General features: G+C 46.2%; 1 pseudogene across 1 annotated transcript in view; it reads right to left on the bottom strand.

Moving 5' to 3' along the window:
- The window catches only part of LOC307161758 (tyrosine-protein kinase JAK1-like), a 43,520-nt pseudogene extending 24,188 nt beyond the window's left edge, over positions 1 to 19,332 (bottom strand). Inside the window, exons 1-2 of the transcript XR_013824066.1 lie at positions 19,194 to 19,332; positions 2,251 to 2,374 (exon numbers count right to left, since the gene is read on the bottom strand). The product of XR_013824066.1 is annotated as a tyrosine-protein kinase JAK1-like (transcript). The remainder of the gene's footprint in view (positions 1 to 2,250; positions 2,375 to 19,193) is intronic.
- Positions 19,333 to 19,684: the final 352 nt, after the last annotated feature.

Below are 19,684 nucleotides of genomic sequence, written 5' to 3' on the forward strand. Positions count from 1 at the left end.
CCAGTCGTCCAGATAATTCAAGATGCGCATTCCGCTCGATATGAGGGGAGGAAGTGCTGTGTTGACATTCTGAACGCGCGCTAGTTAAGTGCTCAGTTGATGGGTCTCAGGTCCAGAATCGGACAGAGTCCTCCATCCTTCTTTGGCACCACGAAGTAGCGGCTGTAAAACCCGCTTTCCTGCTCGCTCGGAGGGACACGCTCTATCGCTTCTTTCTCGAGCAGACTGAGAACTTCCTGTCTTAGAACGGGAAGGTTTTGGGGCAAAGCCAGTGATGGGACCACACCATTGAAGCGGGGAGGTCTGCGTTTGAACTGGAGAGAATATCCGTGCTGAATTATTCCCAGTATCCACGGTGAAACGCCGACCGGAGCCCCGTCCACACTAGGCTAGAAGCACTGGCGGGAGGGTGGCTCGCGGTGGGCATTGTGTGGTGTTGGCACTCTCGCGCCCTCGAGAGGCCATTATAATCATGTGTTGTGGCTCTGCGCTGCTCTGAGACAGGGCGAGTGACACAGTGTGCAAGAGGAAGCTCTTTTTAATTTTATCTGACGCCAGAGCCGGGATTTGAACACGGGTCTCTGGCGCGAAAGCCTTTGATTTCACCACTGAGCATTTAAACACACATAGCAATCGTCGCCCGTAGGAACATGGGGGACAAGATGCATTTGAACATGGCGCTTGGGGGCGGGGCCTCCAGCGTGCTCTCTCTTCCTCTTTATCGGTCCGTCAGGAAGATGGCTTGGTAGCCGAGGATGGCACGCAGGCTCCTCTTCTGACCCTGATGTTTCCTTCCAGGCCCTGACCACTGCTTGTTTCGGCCGAAACGAGCATCCGTTTCGGGGCGGGGCGGCACGGCGTGCTGTCTAGCCGGCCCTTGAGCCCGGCGAGGTACAGAAGAAGAGCGAGACCTCGCAGATGATGCCTGGAGTGAGCGACGGGGCATCACGTGGCTCATCGCCTTGGCGCGCTTCTGAGTCTCTGAGAAACGCTCCATGACCGACTCCACGGCGTCACCAAAGAGGCCGGAGGGAGTGACTGAAGCGTTTAAGAGCGTCTTGTGGTCCACGTCCTTCAGGTCAGCTAGGGTAAGCCATAGGTGCCTGTTAAGGAAGACCAAGAACCCCATTTTGGAACGGCCGATGGCTTGTAGCGCTTAGTAGCCATCGACGCGAGATCAGTTGCCGCACGCAGATCCCTGATGACGTCAGCATCAGCTGCGCCACTGTCGAGGGATTGAAGCAGTTTTGCCTGGAACACCTGGAGTATTGCCATGGCGTGAAGAGCAGAAGCTGCCTCCCCTGCAGAAGCATAGGCTTTGTCTGCCTGGTTGGCCGTGAACCCTGCGTGGCAGAGTGGGTGCGCGCCGATTGGGGTGCAGCCCACGACTTCACCACGTGCTCGTGCACGTCTGGAAAGAACGGGGTTCTTCTCCTCGATGCAGCCTGGCGGCGGCTCAACAGGAGGAACCACGAGTCCAGCTTACTTTTCACAGGCTCGTCAGGTGCGTTCCAAGCGAGGTCCAGCTCCGTGACGGACTTGCCGAGGACCCTGACGAGCTCCTCCTGGAGGTCTGTAGGGCCCTCTTGGTCAGGGCGGTCTGACTGAGATGCCCAATCTTTTTCCGACGCCGAGAGTGACATGGAGTTGTTTTCCTCGGGGGAAGCTATCGTCGCGAAGTTGACAGCGTCAAACTCATCTTCGGGCGGGGGAAGGCCCACCAGCGGCTCGCTGGCGGCAGTGGGCCTCATCCCTGCTGTTGCCCGAGCCACTTCTCTTCTGGCTCTGAGGGCGCGCACTGGCAGCTCGGCGCAGTGGGCGCACGTGTCGTCCGTGAGTGCCGCCTCGGCGTGGGCGAGGCCCAGGTAAGTGACACAGAACTGGTGAATTTGGTCGGGCAGGTCAATGGGACCCGCACAAATCTGGCATGTAGCAGCCATCGGATGCGGAGAGGAAAACATGGGTGAGTAGTCCTCTAATGCAACTTCCACGATGACTTAGATAAGACTTTTGGCGTGAAGAAAGAGATTCTGACGTAATTTTCGCGCCCATGCATTTTATACTGCCCGCAGACCTGTCAGTATTTGCATGCTTCGCGTCAATTGGCCAGCTGTCCCCAGCTGCCGTTAGCCCATAAGATTTCAGCGAAAGTGGAGAAGGGAGGAGTTCCCATATACGTCATAGCTGACGTAATGTTGAGTTACTGCCTTGAAAGGGAACTAGATGAGAAAAGACTAAAAACAGGAATACCTCATGCGATAGAAAAGCTTCAGTCTAGTTGTCTCATCAATGTTGAAGGAGTGATTGGGCGGATACCAGAGCTTGCTATATTCATCATACAGGGCAAACAAACTGTGACACAAAGGTGATATACCTGTAATAATGAGACAACAGTGAGTCCAGAGATGGGAAGTAACGAAGTACAAATACTGTTATATAATGTTACTGTACTCAAGTAGATTTTTCAGATATTTTTACTTTACTTTACTATTTATTTTTGTGCCGAATTTTACTTTTACTCCTTACATTTTAACATGAATATCGGTTCTTTCTACTCTTTACATTTTACAAAATTGGCTTGTTAGCCTACTTTAGTTTAAAATAATTTCAGTCCCAGATAGCAAGCACAGTTGGGCCGATTCCGGCTGAAATGCGTCACTGTCGGCTCACTGTCGGCATCGGTGAACAGATAATGGGCCAAAGCCGTGCCGACTGTGCATAACACATCTGGCTGACTAACGTTTTTTTCTGAATGGGCCAGTATCGGCCGAAATCAGTTGTACGTGTGTCAGGTCCATACTCAGTATAGCTGTGTGTATTTACCATCGGCCCGAGTTCGTTTTGTCACAAGCGGGCCACTAGTACAATTAAGGAACTCAGACGCTTGAAAAAAGGTTCTCTTACGAGAGGTTCTCCCGTATTGCGTAAGTTACTTACGCTACGGGTAAAGTAATCTTTTCTCGAGATCTGAAGCCAAAAAATTATCCTTAATTTTGTATTTATTGTCAACGCAGTGCGGCAGCCAGCAGACCATAGCAGGCTGTATAAGCATGCTCATTGGCTGTCCTGCGGCAACTGCAGCAGCCTACCGGTGAGCTCTGTGTGACGTCGCACCCTCCACGCATCACAGCCCACCAGAATGGGTGTAGCTTAGCGTATATAAGGTAGGGCTCAACAGGCTGAACTCTGATTTTCATCTCTTCAGCGAAGCTCTCTGCATCGCTGGATCTTTGAGAGAAGCGGCCGCCGTCGAAACAAGCGACAGAGCAAGCCTCCCCACCCTGCACTTCCCGCTCTCTCTCCCTCTGTTCGAGCCGCGCAAACTGCGCCGTTCACAAGGGATGTCGGAAGCGGACGCTCACGGGGCTAGCTTTCTTTACGTTGCAAGAAAGCTACCCCGCCCTCGCTGGCTACTCGCCGATTACGACCCCTCTTCCTGCTCTCCCTCCCTTTGTTTGAGCCACGCAAACTGCGTCGTTCACAAGGGAAGTCAGAGCGGACGGTCACGAGCAATGTTCAGCACCCCGCGTGCCTCACTCACCGGCGAAAGGAGGAGAGAGAATGTTGTTAGTCCCGCCGAGGCCAGACCAACCTCCAATTCTCACACATTTCTCAGTCTCCTCTTAAGTTCAGGCGGCTGGAAATATTAATATTGCAGTATATGAGCCTGTTATAATACATGCACGCCTGCAAACGAACGCCGACACAGAACATGATGGCGCTCTCTTACATGCTCACGCTGACCAAAACTTATGTGTGTTTCCCCCTGTGGCTCAGTGGCGAAACCTTAGGCTTTCACGCCAGAGACCCGTGTTTGAATCCTGGCTCTGGCGGCAGATAAAAATTATGCTGTTCGCGGCCAGCTTTCTTACATACGGAAAGCGAACTCGCCTCTCGCACCCTCCCGCAAGTATTTATGAGCATCTAAACATATGAGCCTTCAAAGCATTACTCTGTCAGTCCCCTTGGAAAGGCTACTGCAGAAGTGTATTTTGCAGCCAACGAGCCGGTAATACAACCCGCTCGCCTGCACCCAACCGCCGTTTTCACGGCAACCCAGAGAAATCTCAAAAGAGTGTAATGTCTGGTTATCCGGTTCAAGCCGCTGGCATTTTAAGTGTAGAAAATGTGCCCACGTCTCAGTGCTCACCCCTACACACAAGCACGATAACCCCCGTGTCTCTCACAGAGGCCACTCTCGTAAAGCTGGCAAATGCCGCTCGAGCGTTAAAAGTAGGAAATGTGCCCACGAATCCGTGTCCACACCTACTCACTGCCCGCTCCGTTACACGGCCACTTCCTGCCGGTCACGTTACGAATGTAAGTCTTGTGCCCGCTCACGAGCGCTCACACTTACTGACAAGCATTTTAGCCCCGGCGCTGCTCTCGCGCCCCGTTCCTCGCACAATATTCTCCCCGTTCGAAGCCACCGGGACATCGTGTGTAAAACGGCCAGCCATCGCTGTCTGCGAGCCGCCGTATTCAAGCACAGAGAGCGCGCACACTGCGCCCGCGCCTCCGAGTCAGGTTCTCGAGCCCACAGAGTGCGGCAGTCGGAACCCGGAGGCCATTCTGCCCCTAGCTGTACATGCAAAAGCATGGGAAGCTATTCCAAGCGTGTCAGAATGGGTGCTGAGCACAGTAAAGCAGGGCTATTCGTTGCAGTTCGCTCGCCGTCCGCCGAGACGAGAGTGAATGGGGAAGTAGCACACCTACTTCGTGCAGAAATAGCGAAACTTCTGTGCAAAGGGGCCATAGAGCCGGTACCTCCTTCTCTGAGCGAGTCAGGCTTTTACAGCCGTTACTTCCTCGTGCCCAAGAAGGACGGAGCTCTCAGACCGATCCTAGATCTGAGATATTTGAACAAAGCTCTTATGAGAAGACCGTTCAAAATGCTCACAACCAGACAGATCCTTGCGCAAATTCGCCCGGGGGACTGGTTTATTTCCCTCGATCTGAAAGACGCTTACTTTCAGATTCAGATAATACCCCGTCACAGGCCATTCTTGAGATTCGCCTTCGATGGTCAGGTATATCAATACACCGTCCTGCCGTTCGGCCTGTCTTTGGCACCCTGTACATTCACAAAGTGCATGGACACGGCTCTCGCTCCCCTGAGAAATCAGGGCATGCGGATTTTGAACTATTTGGACGATTGGCTGATTCTAGCACAGTCAGAGAAAGAACTTATTTCTCACAGAACAGTGCTTCTAAGCCACCTGGAAAGCCTGGGTCTCACGGTCAACTGGACCAAGAGCTCATTACTGCCCAGTCAGTCAGTCTCTTTTCTGGGTATAGAACTGGACTCTGTGGTAATGACGGCCCGGCTGTCGACACAGCGCGAGCGCCGTGTTCAACGCCTGGCCGCGTCTTTCCAGAAAGGCAGCGTCGCTCCTCTAAAAACATTTCAGAGGATGCTGGGTTGTATGGCATCAGCTGCAGCAGTGCTTCAGCTGTGTCTACTGCGTATGCGCCCGCTGCAACGCTGGTTGAACGCTCGAGTGTCTCACTGAGCCTGGGCGTCCGGCGGCATGCGAATCAGAGTGACTCAGAACTGCGTTTCAGCACTGAAACCCTGGTCAGCGGCCGACTGGTACCAGCGGGGAGTGACAATGGGAGCTGTCTCGTACCGAAAGGTTGTCTCGACAGACGCCTCCAACTTAGGTTGGGGCGCTCTTTTCGAGGGCAGACTGGTCTTTGGCCTGTGGTCAGACCAGGAGAAATGCCTTCATATAAACTGTCTGGAGATGATAGCGGTCGAGAACACGCTGAAGCGTTTCCTCCCACACATACGGGGCACCCATGTTCTAGTCCGCACGGACAACATGTCCGTGGTGTCCTACGTGAACCACCAGGGCAGTGTCAGATCCAGGAATCTCTGCAAACTGACAGAACGCCTTCTTGTGTGGGCTCATCACTCGTTGTGCTCGCTGAGAGCCGTGCATGTACCGGGCCACCATAATGTCTGATGAAAGATCTTCTCTCTCAAGCCGGTGGATCGATTTGGCATCCCCATCCAGAGCGCTGGTCTCTGCATGTGTGGATAATCAACGGATACCCGTTGCCTTGCCAGAAGGGGTCGTGAACACGATCACACAGTCTAGAGCTCCTTCTACGAGAAGACTCTACGCGTCTAAATGGTCAGTGTTCTCCAAATGGTGCGCTAAAAAGAGCCTGGACCCACGCACGTGTGGGGTTTCGTGGGTGCTTTCCTTCCTTCAAGAGCTGTTGGACAAGGGCAGGTCCCCTTCCACGCTCAAAGTGTATGTGGCGACTATCGCAGCGTTCGCGGAGTCGATGCGCAGCCGTGCAATAGGAAGGAACGAGCTCATCATCTGCTTCCTTAGAGGATCCAGGAGGATGAATCCCCCGCGGCCCCCTTCGGTTCCGATTTGGGATCTTTCTTTGGTCCTAGAGGCCCTGAAAGTGTTTCCCTTTGAACCGTTAGAATCCGTGGACCTAAAGTACCTCTCGCTCAAAACCGTTTTTCTGATAGCTCTGTCATCAGTAAAACGTGTGGGGGATCTACACGCGCTATCTGTTAGCCCCGCATGTCTCGAGTTTGGACCAAATGACTCGAAAGTTATCCTCAAACCGAGACATGGTTACGTCCCCAAGGCGATTGGCACTCCCTTTAGAGCGCAGATCATCTCCCTATTGGCTCTGCCAGCATCCGATAGCGAGGGCAGTGATAACCTCCTATGCCCCGTCAGGGCGCTGAGAGTTTACATCACGTGCTCCGCCGCCTTCAGGCATTCTGAGCAGCTCTTTGTTTCGTTCGGTGGGCGCACCAAGGGTCTCGCCGCCTCAAGACATAGCCTGTCCAGATGGATAGTGGACGCTATCGCAGCAGCTTATGCGTCCAAACACCTGCAGTGCCCTATGGGCATCAGGGCCCTTTCCACTAGAGGCATGGCTTCGTCGTGGGCTTGGTCCAGCGGGATTTCTATTCACAACATTTGTATGGCGGCAGGCTGGGCCTCCCCCTCTACATTCGTTAGGTTTTATAACCTGGAAGTTCCCGCCTTGCAGGCTAAACTTTTATCAGTCTAGGTGATCTGTATCTGTATGTTCTGCCCAGCTGTCCATGTGCAGGCTACTCTCACGTGACTACTAGCTCTTCTGGTTGAGCTGCACGAAGGGGTGATATTCTCTATACATAGACCGGCGGAGCTGCTCTGTATTCCTATGAAGTGCTTATTACATGTGCTGGTCCGCGTTGCTGACCGCCTGTTTCCCACATGTTTTTGTGTTCCCCGGGCTTTCCCTGGGACTCATGCAGTAGATGCTCGGCACGCACGGCGTTGACAAGGGGTTTCCGTAGCGTAAGCAACTTACGCAATACGAGAGAACCTCTCGTAAGAGAACGTACTCGGTTACCTAACGTAACCTCGGTTCTCTCTAGAAGAGGGAACGAGTATTGTGTAACCTGCCGTGCTCGCGCCACGAGCTTATTCGCTTCAGTCAATGAAAACCAGAGTTCAGCCTGTTGAGCCCTACCTTATATACGCTAAGCCACACCCATTCTGGCGGGCTGTGACACATGGAGGGCGCTTCGCGCCCTCATTGGGCGTGACGTCACGCAGGGCTCACCGGTAGGCTGCTGCAGTTGCCGCAGGACAGCCAATGAGCACGCTTATACAGCCTGCTATGGTCTGCTAGCTGCCGCACTGCGTTGACAATAAATACAAAATTAAGGATAATTTTTTGGCTTCAGATCTCGAGAAAAGATGACTTTACCCGTAGCGTAAGCAATTACGCAATACTCGTTCCCTCTTCTAGAGAGAACCGAGGTTACGTTAGGTAACCGAGTACCTTTTGGCGGTTAATTTAAATCCTGAGGAAGATCCTGCAGACGCAGACCAACGTTTTCGAGAGGAATCATTCATCTGAAAAAACGAGTAAGTAATTTAATTTATTTATTGTTCTAGTGCTGTTTGATGTATTAATTGTCAAGATAAATATAGTTTTTTTTTTATATATCTAACGTTAGATCAGATGTTCACGATGATAATACGTTACTTCAGAATATCCATTCGGTCCCGGAATGTTGATGTGAAGGCCTACGGTCTCTTTTTAGGATAAATCTGAGTTTTTTTTTTTTATTAGAAAAACTGCTGTGTGGTATCCAGTGCACTGCAATTTTGGCTAATGAAATGATATTGAGTTATATTCCTGTGCTCAAATTTAGTCAGTAAATTCGTCTTTTTCAACGAGTGATTAGTTCATAGGAGTCGAATCATAGGAGTCGGACTACGCTTTCGGCGCCATAGTTCTCTATACAGGTGACTCTTTCTGATTTGATTCACTAACCTCTCAAAAGAGTCATTTATTTGTGAATCGAACTACACTGACCACAGTGTATAGGCTACTACACCCGCGGAGACAACGTGTAGGCTACAATCTGAAAAAAACAAAAAGATTTATTTGGTTTTAACACTCCTGTGGGGAACTCCGAAACGGAAAAGCGTTATAGATACATAAGATAATCTGCAAAATAAGTGCAGCTTCTTAATTCATTGTCTTTGGTACGTCTTGTGTTCTTGAATGTAGCATAATCTGCATAATCAACAACATTTGTCAAACCTATGCGCTTAAACTAATGCTTAAGATTTAAAATTGACCTCACAATATCTATTCCTTTATTTAAAAGGTGCAGTTCAGAGAAACCCTCACAGCTAATGCTGCTGAAATGGAGATCGAGGGATCATGGACTGGCAGCAGATCGAGGGGCAGACACAAGATAAGTTTAAATGTATTTAAAAACACACACCTCTTTAAGCTAGCATAAACATAACACACTCTCACATTTCTAAAATTCACATCTGTTAAAGGGGTCATATAATGGTACATGCACTTTTACAAGTTGATTGTACTGAAATGTGTGTTGGCAGTGCCTGTACACAACCATCATAAAATGATAAAAATCCATCCAGTGTTTTTTTTTTTATCTCCTTATATGTTTGATAGGGATGGGCGTATCGATACAAAGTATCGATACTGACGTCGAGTATCGAAAGTATCGATACTTAAATAAAAATATCGATACTACAGTTGTTTTTTTTTACCAGTGATTTTGTTTATTTGACAAGAAGTTTAATGCGTACAATATGCATTGAATTGGATGAATAACCTATGTTTAGCAAATAATTGTGTAGTATAACTATTTTCCTGCTTATCTGAACACACGCAAATGGTGCAAGTCAGAAGCAATCAATCACAGAGAGCGTTCACACACTGCGCCGACAATGCATTCAAACAGGGATGCGTTTCCCAAAAGTATCACAAGAAACCATTGATGCTTTTGGGAAACGCAGCCCAGAACAATGCTTAACAGAAGACAGAAAAACATCATATGTTTGAGCTATTTCACAATAAACTCATTTAAATTGTAGCCTACATAGTTTGTGCAAATAAATTGTTTTTTGAATGTTAAAAGTTCATAGTTCTATTCTGTAACTAATTTTAATATAAATCATACACTGTCAGAATAAAAAGGTTGCATTTTATGGGTGCAACAGCCGGTCACTGGCAGTCCCTTATGGAAATTAACATCACAGTGATCATAGTTCAACTAGGCCTATAATATTTTGTAGATTTCCATGGTTACCACTACAAGTAAACATTGTAATCATGTGTAAATAAAAATATAATCTAATAAATTCCAATTACGGCATATATTGAATGTTAAGATGCCTTTAATATATAATGTTAAGTGGGTATCATTACCCATTTTAATCTTAGTAATTCAATAATTTAAGAAATTTTCAAATTTAAAAGTTCAGTTTAGAGGTATCGATATCGATATCGGCGATACTGGCCTTGAAATTATCGGTATCGTATCGAAAACAAAATAAGTGGTATCGCCCATCCCTAATGTTTGACCCTCTCTGAAATCAAGCCGTTCGATTTTGTGAAGTCACAAAATCGACGCCCCTCCCACGATTGGTGAGTGACAGCAGCGTTTCAACCATAGACTGTAAAAAATAGGTTTCAACACAGACCCGCCCTCGCTCGTGAGCGAGCTGTCTGTCATCATAGTCCGCGCATCATTGTTGATACCCTCACTGGAGCGCTGTCTATGAGCAGAATGGCGTCTGCGATTGTTCTTCGGTGTAATAAGGAACACAGCAGTCATTTTGATGTTCCTAAATCCGAACCGTTGAAGATGCAGTGGCCGAGTTTTGTTTTTGAAGGGATATTCCCAAAGCATTGACGCGGGGATTCCCTCACGGGGATTCCCCCATGATCAACGTCCATGCTTTCATGTTTGCGCGAATCATTTCACACCAGACAGCTAGCTTTACAAACGAGAAAAAACGGATAGGTACCAACGTGTTCCTGCTGAACCTCCAGAAGTGAGTGTAATGTTTTATTAACCTTTATATTAATATTTATATTAATCTTTGCAAATTTGCAAACCTTGCTGCACGCTTCACGATGAATGCATCTAAGGTTTACACTCAGGGTACATTACAGCATGTTTTCTATGTACGACGTTCTCAATATAATTCATAATCCCACGTTTATAATGAACAAGGCGTTAGGATTATTGTGTTATTGTTTCAAACGGTGTACCCACAGAACAGAGGGGCGGGGTGAGCAAAGCTCATTATCATTTAAAGACACATGCACTGAAACGGTGTGCTGAAAACAGAGCTGTTTTTGACCAGGTAAAATTAGTGTTTTCTTACAATACTAATGAGAATTTTTAATTAAAGTATATTACAAACTTTTAATTTAAACCCTAAAGAATCATATTAGCTTGTACAAAAATGGCATTATATGACCCCTTTAAAGGATTGTTAGGCTGTATAAATTCGGTCAATTAGAACCAGAAACGCTTCCCATAACAACAAATGTACTTGTTACATTGTAAGAAGAATGGCATCTACGCTAATGTTAGTCTCTCTGTCTTATTCTTATCCCAAGGTTACTGTATTCAGCCGGATCTAGTCCATATCCAGACCAGATGGTGGACCTGCACCCTCAGATGACCACAACAGCCCTGAATGCCAGACCAGAACATCACAACTAGACGAGACCTAGAAACAAATTCTGTGAAGACCCCTTTGACACAACAGTCCTCGGCACAGTCATCGAATCAGATCCACGAGAACCAGACCAGTCCTCCGCACAGACCCAACGGCCTGCTTCAACGCATTACTCTTTTACCTTGATGTAATCTTTTCCAATCTTCAAGCAAAAGGAGCTGAATAAAATACTCTGAATGACATCAATCCACAATCTGACTTGTGAAGTGGCCTGGAATCCTAATACACAGACCATGATCATGTTTGGCCTGGATCCTAACACACACCATGTTCGTTGATTGACCAGAGGAGAACTGCCCCCCGACCTAGCCTTTCTTCATTCTGTCACTGATGGAGTTTGGGTTCTTGCCACTGTCGCCTCTGGCTTGCTTAGTTGGGGACACTTATTCTTAATAATATTGATCTGCCTGCATTGACACCATTATATGAGAACGTTCCCGGTTACTTAACTGTAACCTTGTTCCCTGAGAAAGCGGAACGAGATGCTGCGCTGCTCAGCGCATTGGGAACGTCTTTAGTCGTGACCAGCTGTGAATATTGTGTGTAACACATCGATAGAATTGACCCGGAGGTAATATAGCCTCGGTCGATGACGTCATCGGCACGCACACGCAACACGAGGCTATAAATAGATGAGCCACAGGTGCATCATCAGGATATTTTGTCTGAAGAGCAGTCCTGGGACATCTTCAGCACGGCAAAGTAGTGCAGCATCTCGTTCCGCTTTCTCAGGGAACAAGGTTACAGTTAAGTAACCAGGAACGTTCCCTTTCGAAAGCTACAATCGATGCTGCGCTGCTCAGCGCATTGGGAACGAGAATACCCACGCCGCCGTGCTTGAAAATGTCTGGACCCCTACGGTTGTGCATGTGTGATCACAAAAACGCAAGAAGGCCTCAGACATTAGCTTGTGACGTTGACTCAAGGACATGAGAGCCCGGAGTGGCATGAACATCCAAACTATAAAATCTTATGAATGTGTGCGGAGAGGACCAACCTGCCGCATCACAAACCTGTTGTAGGGGGGCACCCCTTGCCAAAGCACTAGAAGAGGCGACCCCCCTGGTGGAGTGAGCCCTAAGACCTGTAGGCGAAGCCTGACCGTGCGCCTCATAAGCAAGAGCAATAGCATCCCTGACCCAATGAGACATGGTCTGCTTGGTGGCAGCTGCCCCTCTGTTACTACCACCATAACAGACGAAGAGTTGCTCTGACTTACGCCACTGGCTAGTACGGTGGATGTAAGCCTGAAGAGCACGGACTGGACACAGTCTATGAGATTTCTCCTGCTCCGGCGTTGTGAACGGTGGAGGACAGAAGGCTTCTAGAATGACCGGATGTACAGCCGAAAATGGAACCATAGGCAGGTAATCAGGATGAGGATGCAAAATCACTTTCACCATTCCTGGGGCAAAGTCTAAGCAGGATGGAGAGATAGCCAGAGCCTGCATATCCCCAATTCTCTTCAAAGAAGTTATTGCCATGAGAAAAACCATTTTTAGAGTCAGAAGTTTATCAGACGCTGATTCTATAGGTTCAAAGGGGGTTTCAACCAGACCCTCGAGAACTATAGCTAAGTCCCATGAAGGGATCTTGGTTTTTATGGGAGGCCTCAGTCGCCTGGCCCCACGAAGGAAGCGAGAGAGCAGAGGGTGTCTCCCGAGTGGCGCCCCATCAAATCAAGGCGTGGCAAGCCGAAAGAGCGGCCACATAAACCTTAAGAGTGGCAGGGCATGTGCCTGTTGATAATTTCTCTTGCATGAAGTCCAGAACTGAAGCAACCTGGCAGTTGACTGGATCTACATTGTGTACAGCACACCATCTTTCAAAAACACCCCATTTACCGGCATAACTTTGTCTAGTGGAGGGAGCCCTAGCACTTAGAATGGTCTCAATAACGGCAGGCGAAAGCCCAGTGTCCCTCAGTTGGTTCCCATCAGGGGCCAAACGTGAAGATTCCACAGGTCGGGCCTGGGATGGAATATCGTGCCCTCCGCCTGAGACAGAAGGTCCCTCCTCTCCGGAATCGCCCATGGCGAGCTGTCGAGGAGAGATATTATCTCCGAGAACCACACTCTGTTCGGCCAACGTGGCGCTATCAGTAAGAGGCAAGACCCTTGTTGGCGAACTCTGGCTAGAACTCCCGGGAGCAGAGAAACTGGAGGAAACGCATACAGGCGCATATTGGGCCATGTGTGTGCCATCGCATCCAGACCCAGGGGGGCTGGGTGACTCAGAGAGAAGTAGAGGGGACATTGCGCTGTCTGTTGTGAGGCGAAGAGGTCCACTTCCGCTTTGTAAAATTTGGTCCAAATCTGTTTCACTACTTCCGGGTGGAGTTTCCATTCCCCCGTCGGTAGTGTCTGTCTGGACAGTAAATCTGCTCCCACATTCAGATGCCCTGGAATATATACTGCCCTGAGTGACAGGAACTTGTCCTGGGCCCAAAGAAAAATCTGCCTCGCTATTCTGTTCAGATTGCGTGAGCGCAGACCTCCCTGGTGATTTAAGTAAGAGACTGCTGCACCCGCACTAGGACATGACAGCCCCTCAATTGATGGAGAAAATATTTCAGAGCCAGAAATACGGCCATCAGCTCGAGGCAATTGATGTGCCAATCTAGCTGATGGCCCTCCCATTCCCCTTGAGCTGGACGGCCATCTAAGACCGCTCCCCAGCCCATCAGGGAGGCGTCCGTCGTTAGCAGTCTGCGACGACACGGCGCCCCTAGAGTGGGACCCAAGGCGAGGAACCGGGGTCTGAGCCACAGAGATAGTGTACGAAGCCCGCGGCGCGTCACTTTTATTTGCCTTTGAGGATTGGCTCTTGGATGAAATCCTCTGGCTTTTAGCCACAACTGAAACGGTCTCATGTGCAACAGCCCCAGAGGAATCACCGTGGATGCTGACACCATGATGAAACCTAACATTTTCTAGTACTGACGTACAGTACGTTCTTGGCCTAGCCTGACTTTGCTCATGGTCTGCCGAATGGTCTCGATTCGAGCGGGAGACAGTTGTGCCCGCATCGTGATCGAATCCCAAACGATCCCGAGATAAATCGTTCTCTGGGCAGGAGAAATAACACTTTTGTTGGTGTTGAGTCTCAACCCTAGAGAAACTAGATGAGCTAACACAATGTCTCTGTGTTGGAGCGCCATCTCTCGCGATTGTGCTAGTATTAACCAATCATCGATGTAATTCAAAATGCGAATGCCCTGGAGTCGTAATGGAGCCAGTGCTGCATCCATGCATTTTGTGTATGTGCGGGGTGACAAGGCTAGGCCGAATGGAAGAACCCGAAATTGGTACGCTTCGCCCCCGAAAAGCGAACCTCAGGAATTTCCTGTGTTGTGGCAATATTTCTATATGAAAATATGCATCCTTCAGATCGATCGTGACGAACCAATTGTGATGTTGAATTTTGCGTCACGACCGTCTTGACGGTTAACATCTTGAACTTGAGCGCTTTGACTGTACGGTTTAAGCCTCGAAGATCTAAGATTGGACGCACCCCCCCATCCTTTTTGGGAACCAGGAAGTATCTGCTGTAATAGCCTGACTCTCTCTCTGGAAGAGGAACATGTTCTATGGCCTCTTTGCTCAGAAGAGTTTGCAGCTCTTGTGACAGTACGTGCATCAGCTCCGGTTTCACGGAAGTGAAGACCACGCCGTTGAAACGCGGAGGACGACGAATAAATTGGATTCTGTATCCTATCTGTACTGTGCTTAATACCCACGCAGAAATGCCTGGCAGAAGTTTCCACGCTGCCAGACTTTCTGAGAGTGGTATCAATTTTAATACTTCCTTTTGTGCGTTGTTTCCTGCCGTCATTCAGGACGCGGAACATCTAACATCCCCTGTTAGATGTTCCGCATCCTGAATGACGGCAGGAAACAACAGAACATCTAACATTTCGCTGGAAACCGCTGCCCCCCGAGGCACGAGAGGTGGCGGGGATGGAGTGGTTTTGTGAGGGTAGCGGGAAGGGGCGAAGAGATCTTGAACGTGCCCCATCCCGCGGGGGATTACCCCCACCAGATTGGGCGCCAGACCATCAGGACTTTCGCTTCTTGTTAATAATAGTCCTGAGGTCTGGCTTGGGAGGTTGCTGAGCGCGGCGAGCCTGTCCCCAGTCTCTACGAGGGGGAGCACGCTCCGCCACGCTCTGCTTTTTAACCTCCCTGGCTTTTGAAGGACCGGGGCGGGGCTGGGTGGCAGACGGCCCCTCCCCTTGAGTGCGGCAAGGAAGGATGGTGATATTTAATGGTGACTTGACATTTGCAAAATGAATTTATTTAGTGTTAAAGAGTGTGAAAGATAGTTTGTGTGTGAAAGAGTGATGTTTTTTCTTTTAATCATACAGTAAATATAATTTACTTGTTATTTTGTAAAATTGTGTTATAAATAAATGTTAATAGTGTATTTGTTCATTGTTAATACATATGTACATTAAAGTGTATTTGTTAATTTTATAATAAAAACCCTTAATCTTTTTAAATGGTTGAATTTGTGTTTCACTACCAGTTTCTGGGCCACATCTGGCCCGGGGACCCAGCCGACTCTCAGCCAGTTCTGTCTTACAGTGCCTGGGCCAGACCTGGGTCATATCAATAAATAAGAGTCATTTTACAGGGTGTGGGCCGCATCTGGGCCAGAGAAAGTTGTTTGAGTCCGTTTTCAGTGTGTTGGGCCATTTTTGGGCCGGGGACCCAGCCAGAACTGGGCCAGAATTGAAGCAAGGATGAGGCCCAGAGGTGAGCCAGACAAATTTTGCTATGTGGGTGGAGTTACCTACCGCTACTATTTTTCGCGTCATCAACCCTTCGCAGGGAGTTTGATTGACAGGCGATCTGACCAATCATAATCCGCCATTTTGTCTGACAAAGCAGTCAGGAGAGTTAGATTAACATTGGAGGATTTAAACTTGAAAAACGAAGTGTACCTACGTCTTTTCGCGTAAAAACAACATTCCTATGTTCATTCATGTTTATTTGATGCTATAAATTAATTAGAAGGAAGACATGATCGGTTCACGAGCAGCTTTAACTGAGGCTCTACAGCGATCATTAAAGAGCCACAAAACGGTATTTATTGTTTAAATTTCTTTAAAAAATTACCAAATTTGAAAGGTGAGAATTTGTTTCATATAAAAAATAACCTGGTCTATCCTGTCTGCAGAGGTGGGCACAAATACATCAAAAACTATTTTGTTACAAACTACAAATACTGGCTCATGAAATGTAACAAAATAAAATACAAAATACTGATGTGAAAAATGTATTTAAATAAAATACAAGTAATTAGTATTTTGAAAATACAAAAATACTCCCACAATAATCTTAAGTCTTTTTTTTATTACTGAAAGGTCAATAACACAAATAGTAGCAATAACACAATGAGAAATGTGTCAATTCAAAATGGCGAAGTAGCAAAATAAAAAGGGGGAAAAAAACAGACCGAGAATTTGTCACAAAATCAAAATTCCATTTTAATCATAATATATATGATTAATCACTAATCACTATTTTTTCCATAGTAGAATCGCGCTGCGTGCACAATTATTGAAAAACAATAGGATTTATGATTATTTTATACAAAATCCGACGGAATATCAATATTTCTCATATGTAATACTTTTAAAAACATGTAAAAACTGCAGATGGATGTTATATTGTGAACGCTTGCTTAGCATGGAGATTTCAGTGGAGTTACGACAGCGCTGTTTCATAATAGGTATATTATGAATATATTATTAGTATGATGTCCTTTTATGAATGACAACACAGTGCATTGATCTCATAAGGCACAATTATTTTCTCTATAATGCCGTTCAGTGTGCAATATGTGTGTGTGTAGACTGTATATTTTTCACAAAACACTTTACCTTAAAGGGATAGTTTACCCAAAAAGGAAAATTCTGTCATCATTTACTTATCCGTATGTTGTCCCAAACCTGTATGAGTTTCTTTCTTCTGTTGAAATAAAAAGAAGATATTTTGAAGAATGTTGGTTACCAGACAGTTGACGGAAGCATTGACTTCCATAGTAGGAACAAAAATACTATGGAAGTCAATGGCTAGGCTACTGTCAACTGTTTGATTACAGACATTCTTCAAAATATCTTCTTTTGTGTTCAGCAGAAGAAGGAAACTCATACAGGTTTGGGACAATAAAAGGGTGAGTAAATTATGACAAAAGTTTTATTTTTGGGTGAACTATCCCTAATGCCGTTTTAAGAGGAGCAGCGCCACTACTTCTCCTGTGTTCAAAACACATTCACTTCTTGGAGGGAGCCCGGTCTACAGGGTGTCACGTGATTTTCGTGCATCTAACCTGGACATTGCCATTGCCAACATCAGACCGAAAATATGGCAAAATCATATATGGTACTAAGCATATGGTGATTTTTCTTAAGTATTGAAGTATTTGAAATACTCTAAATACTCTCCCTCAAAATATTTTGTTACAAACTACATTTTATTTTTTCCACACCTGCAAAATACAAATTACAAAATACACTAAAGTAATTAAATACATATTTAAAATACATTTAATTGAAATACTGCCCATGTCTGCCTGTCTGTCAGCGTCTTGTCAGTGTCCTCTCTGCTCCGCGATGTATTCTTCACTGCGTGAGAACATGGTGTGTCGTGAGAGCGGCGTCGTCGGGTCGCTTCCCAGATAGCACACTACTATTTGATGTGAAACTTACATCTGGAAGACGTATTTTAAAGAGTGTTTGCTCATCTGCAATACGTCTATAGGACGTTTCCTGTCAGATGTCAAATAGACGTTTAGAAGATGTCTTTAAGATGTAATGATTTAGAATGATTTAGAATGTATGTTAAACTGTAATGATTTAGAATGATTTAGAATGTATGTTAAACTGACATCTTCTAAACGTCTATTTGACATCTGACAGGAAACGTCCTATAGACGTATTCCAGATGAGCAAACACTCTTTAAAATACGTCTTCCAGATGTAAGTTTCACATCAAATAGTCGTGTGCTATCTGGGTTGTCGGACATAGCAACAGTAACTAAGCCCGTCTACGGAAAGCCTGTTCACTCCAACGCCCTATTAAGTCCTATTGGTTGTAGTTCAAATCAGAGTTCCACTGGGGGCGCTCGCCATGAGTGCAAAATGAATGGGAGTCTATGGGGCTATACGGCTAAATGTGTCTCTTTCACCTGATTGCCGTTGAGAAATCTCAGATTTGATTGTAAGTTTTGCAAGTTCAACATGGGTTATAGATCGAAAGTTGAATGAACGAGTACTTATTTCTTTTCGATTTCTTACAGGTTGAGTTGTTGTTGCCCATAACACGCTAGCATTCTGCTAATGACGTCAGCATTCTGACAAGAGTGGAACTGCAACCGGAAGTTTATTGAGTGGCACTTCTCCCCTCATTAGACTTTCTCTGACTGAACTAAAGGGAACGGAAGGGACCGGCAAACCAGTCTTTGCGAACGCTCAATTGAATGGGAATTGCTGCTATACGTTGCACTTGACCCATCACTACGACGACTCGACAGATTCGGCGGCATTCATTCGCGGAAAAATCATTAAATAGCCTAGCAGCTACATGTAGATTCCTTTAAATGTTAAGGGGAAGATTAAAAAAGAGAAACTGGATCTGTGAATTCTCACAGAATCACAATTTAATTCACAATTGAATTCATATCTTGCTACTCAGTCAGAATCTCACTAACCTGGAGTCCCGGTCTCTGTCACAATAATCATATGGCTATGTGATGTTTTAGGCCTATTGGCAGACCAGACATCCATTTAAAATGTAGGCAATGGCATATAAAGAACCTTTTTTCCAAATCCACTTAAGTTTCTCAGCTTGCACTGTAGTAACATTTGTGTGGTCCAGGTAGCTTTGCATAAAAAAATGGTTATCATTCACAAGGCTACTTTTACTTTTATACTTTAAGTACATTTCCAAGCCTGTACTTTGTTACTTTTACTTGAGTAAAGAAGTTAAATCAGTACTTGTACTTTTACCAGAGTATTTTTTAACACAAGTATCTGTACTTCTACTTGAGTACGGGAAGTGAGTACTTTTGCAATATGAGTGAGTCTCATATTGCTGTCGTAATACAAAGTTGTGCAAAGGCTGAACAACGTACCCAACTTCTTAGCAGCTTCAATACACAGTTCCTCTGCTGTGAAACTACCTGAGAGATGAATGATCTGGTGTTTCTCTGGCAGGTAAAAATGGACCTCGAGCCCCTGTAATATCACCGAGGCCATGACCGACTTCTTCTGCTCAGCCAGAGATGGGCACAAACACATCAAAAAGTATTTAATTACAAATTACAAATACTTACTCATCAAATGTAGGCTACTTAAATAAAATACAAAATACTGCTGTGAAAAAAGTATTTAATTAAAATACAAGTAATTTGTAATTTGAAAATACAAAAATACAAACAAAATTTAAAGTCTTCTGTAGTGTTAGAGTAAGTGTGGCGTTAGATACATACATGTAAGAGTCTAGAATATTACAATATCATTGTTTAGTGCAGAAGATGCGCTTTTAACATACATGTTGCCACATACTGTAATAATAAAAGATAATTACGCATTTAACACTATATTTGTATCATATTACACAAAA

Source organism: Squalius cephalus (genome assembly GCF_949319135.1).
Source record: "Squalius cephalus genome assembly, chromosome: 7".
Taxonomy (NCBI): domain Eukaryota; kingdom Metazoa; phylum Chordata; class Actinopteri; order Cypriniformes; family Leuciscidae; genus Squalius; species Squalius cephalus.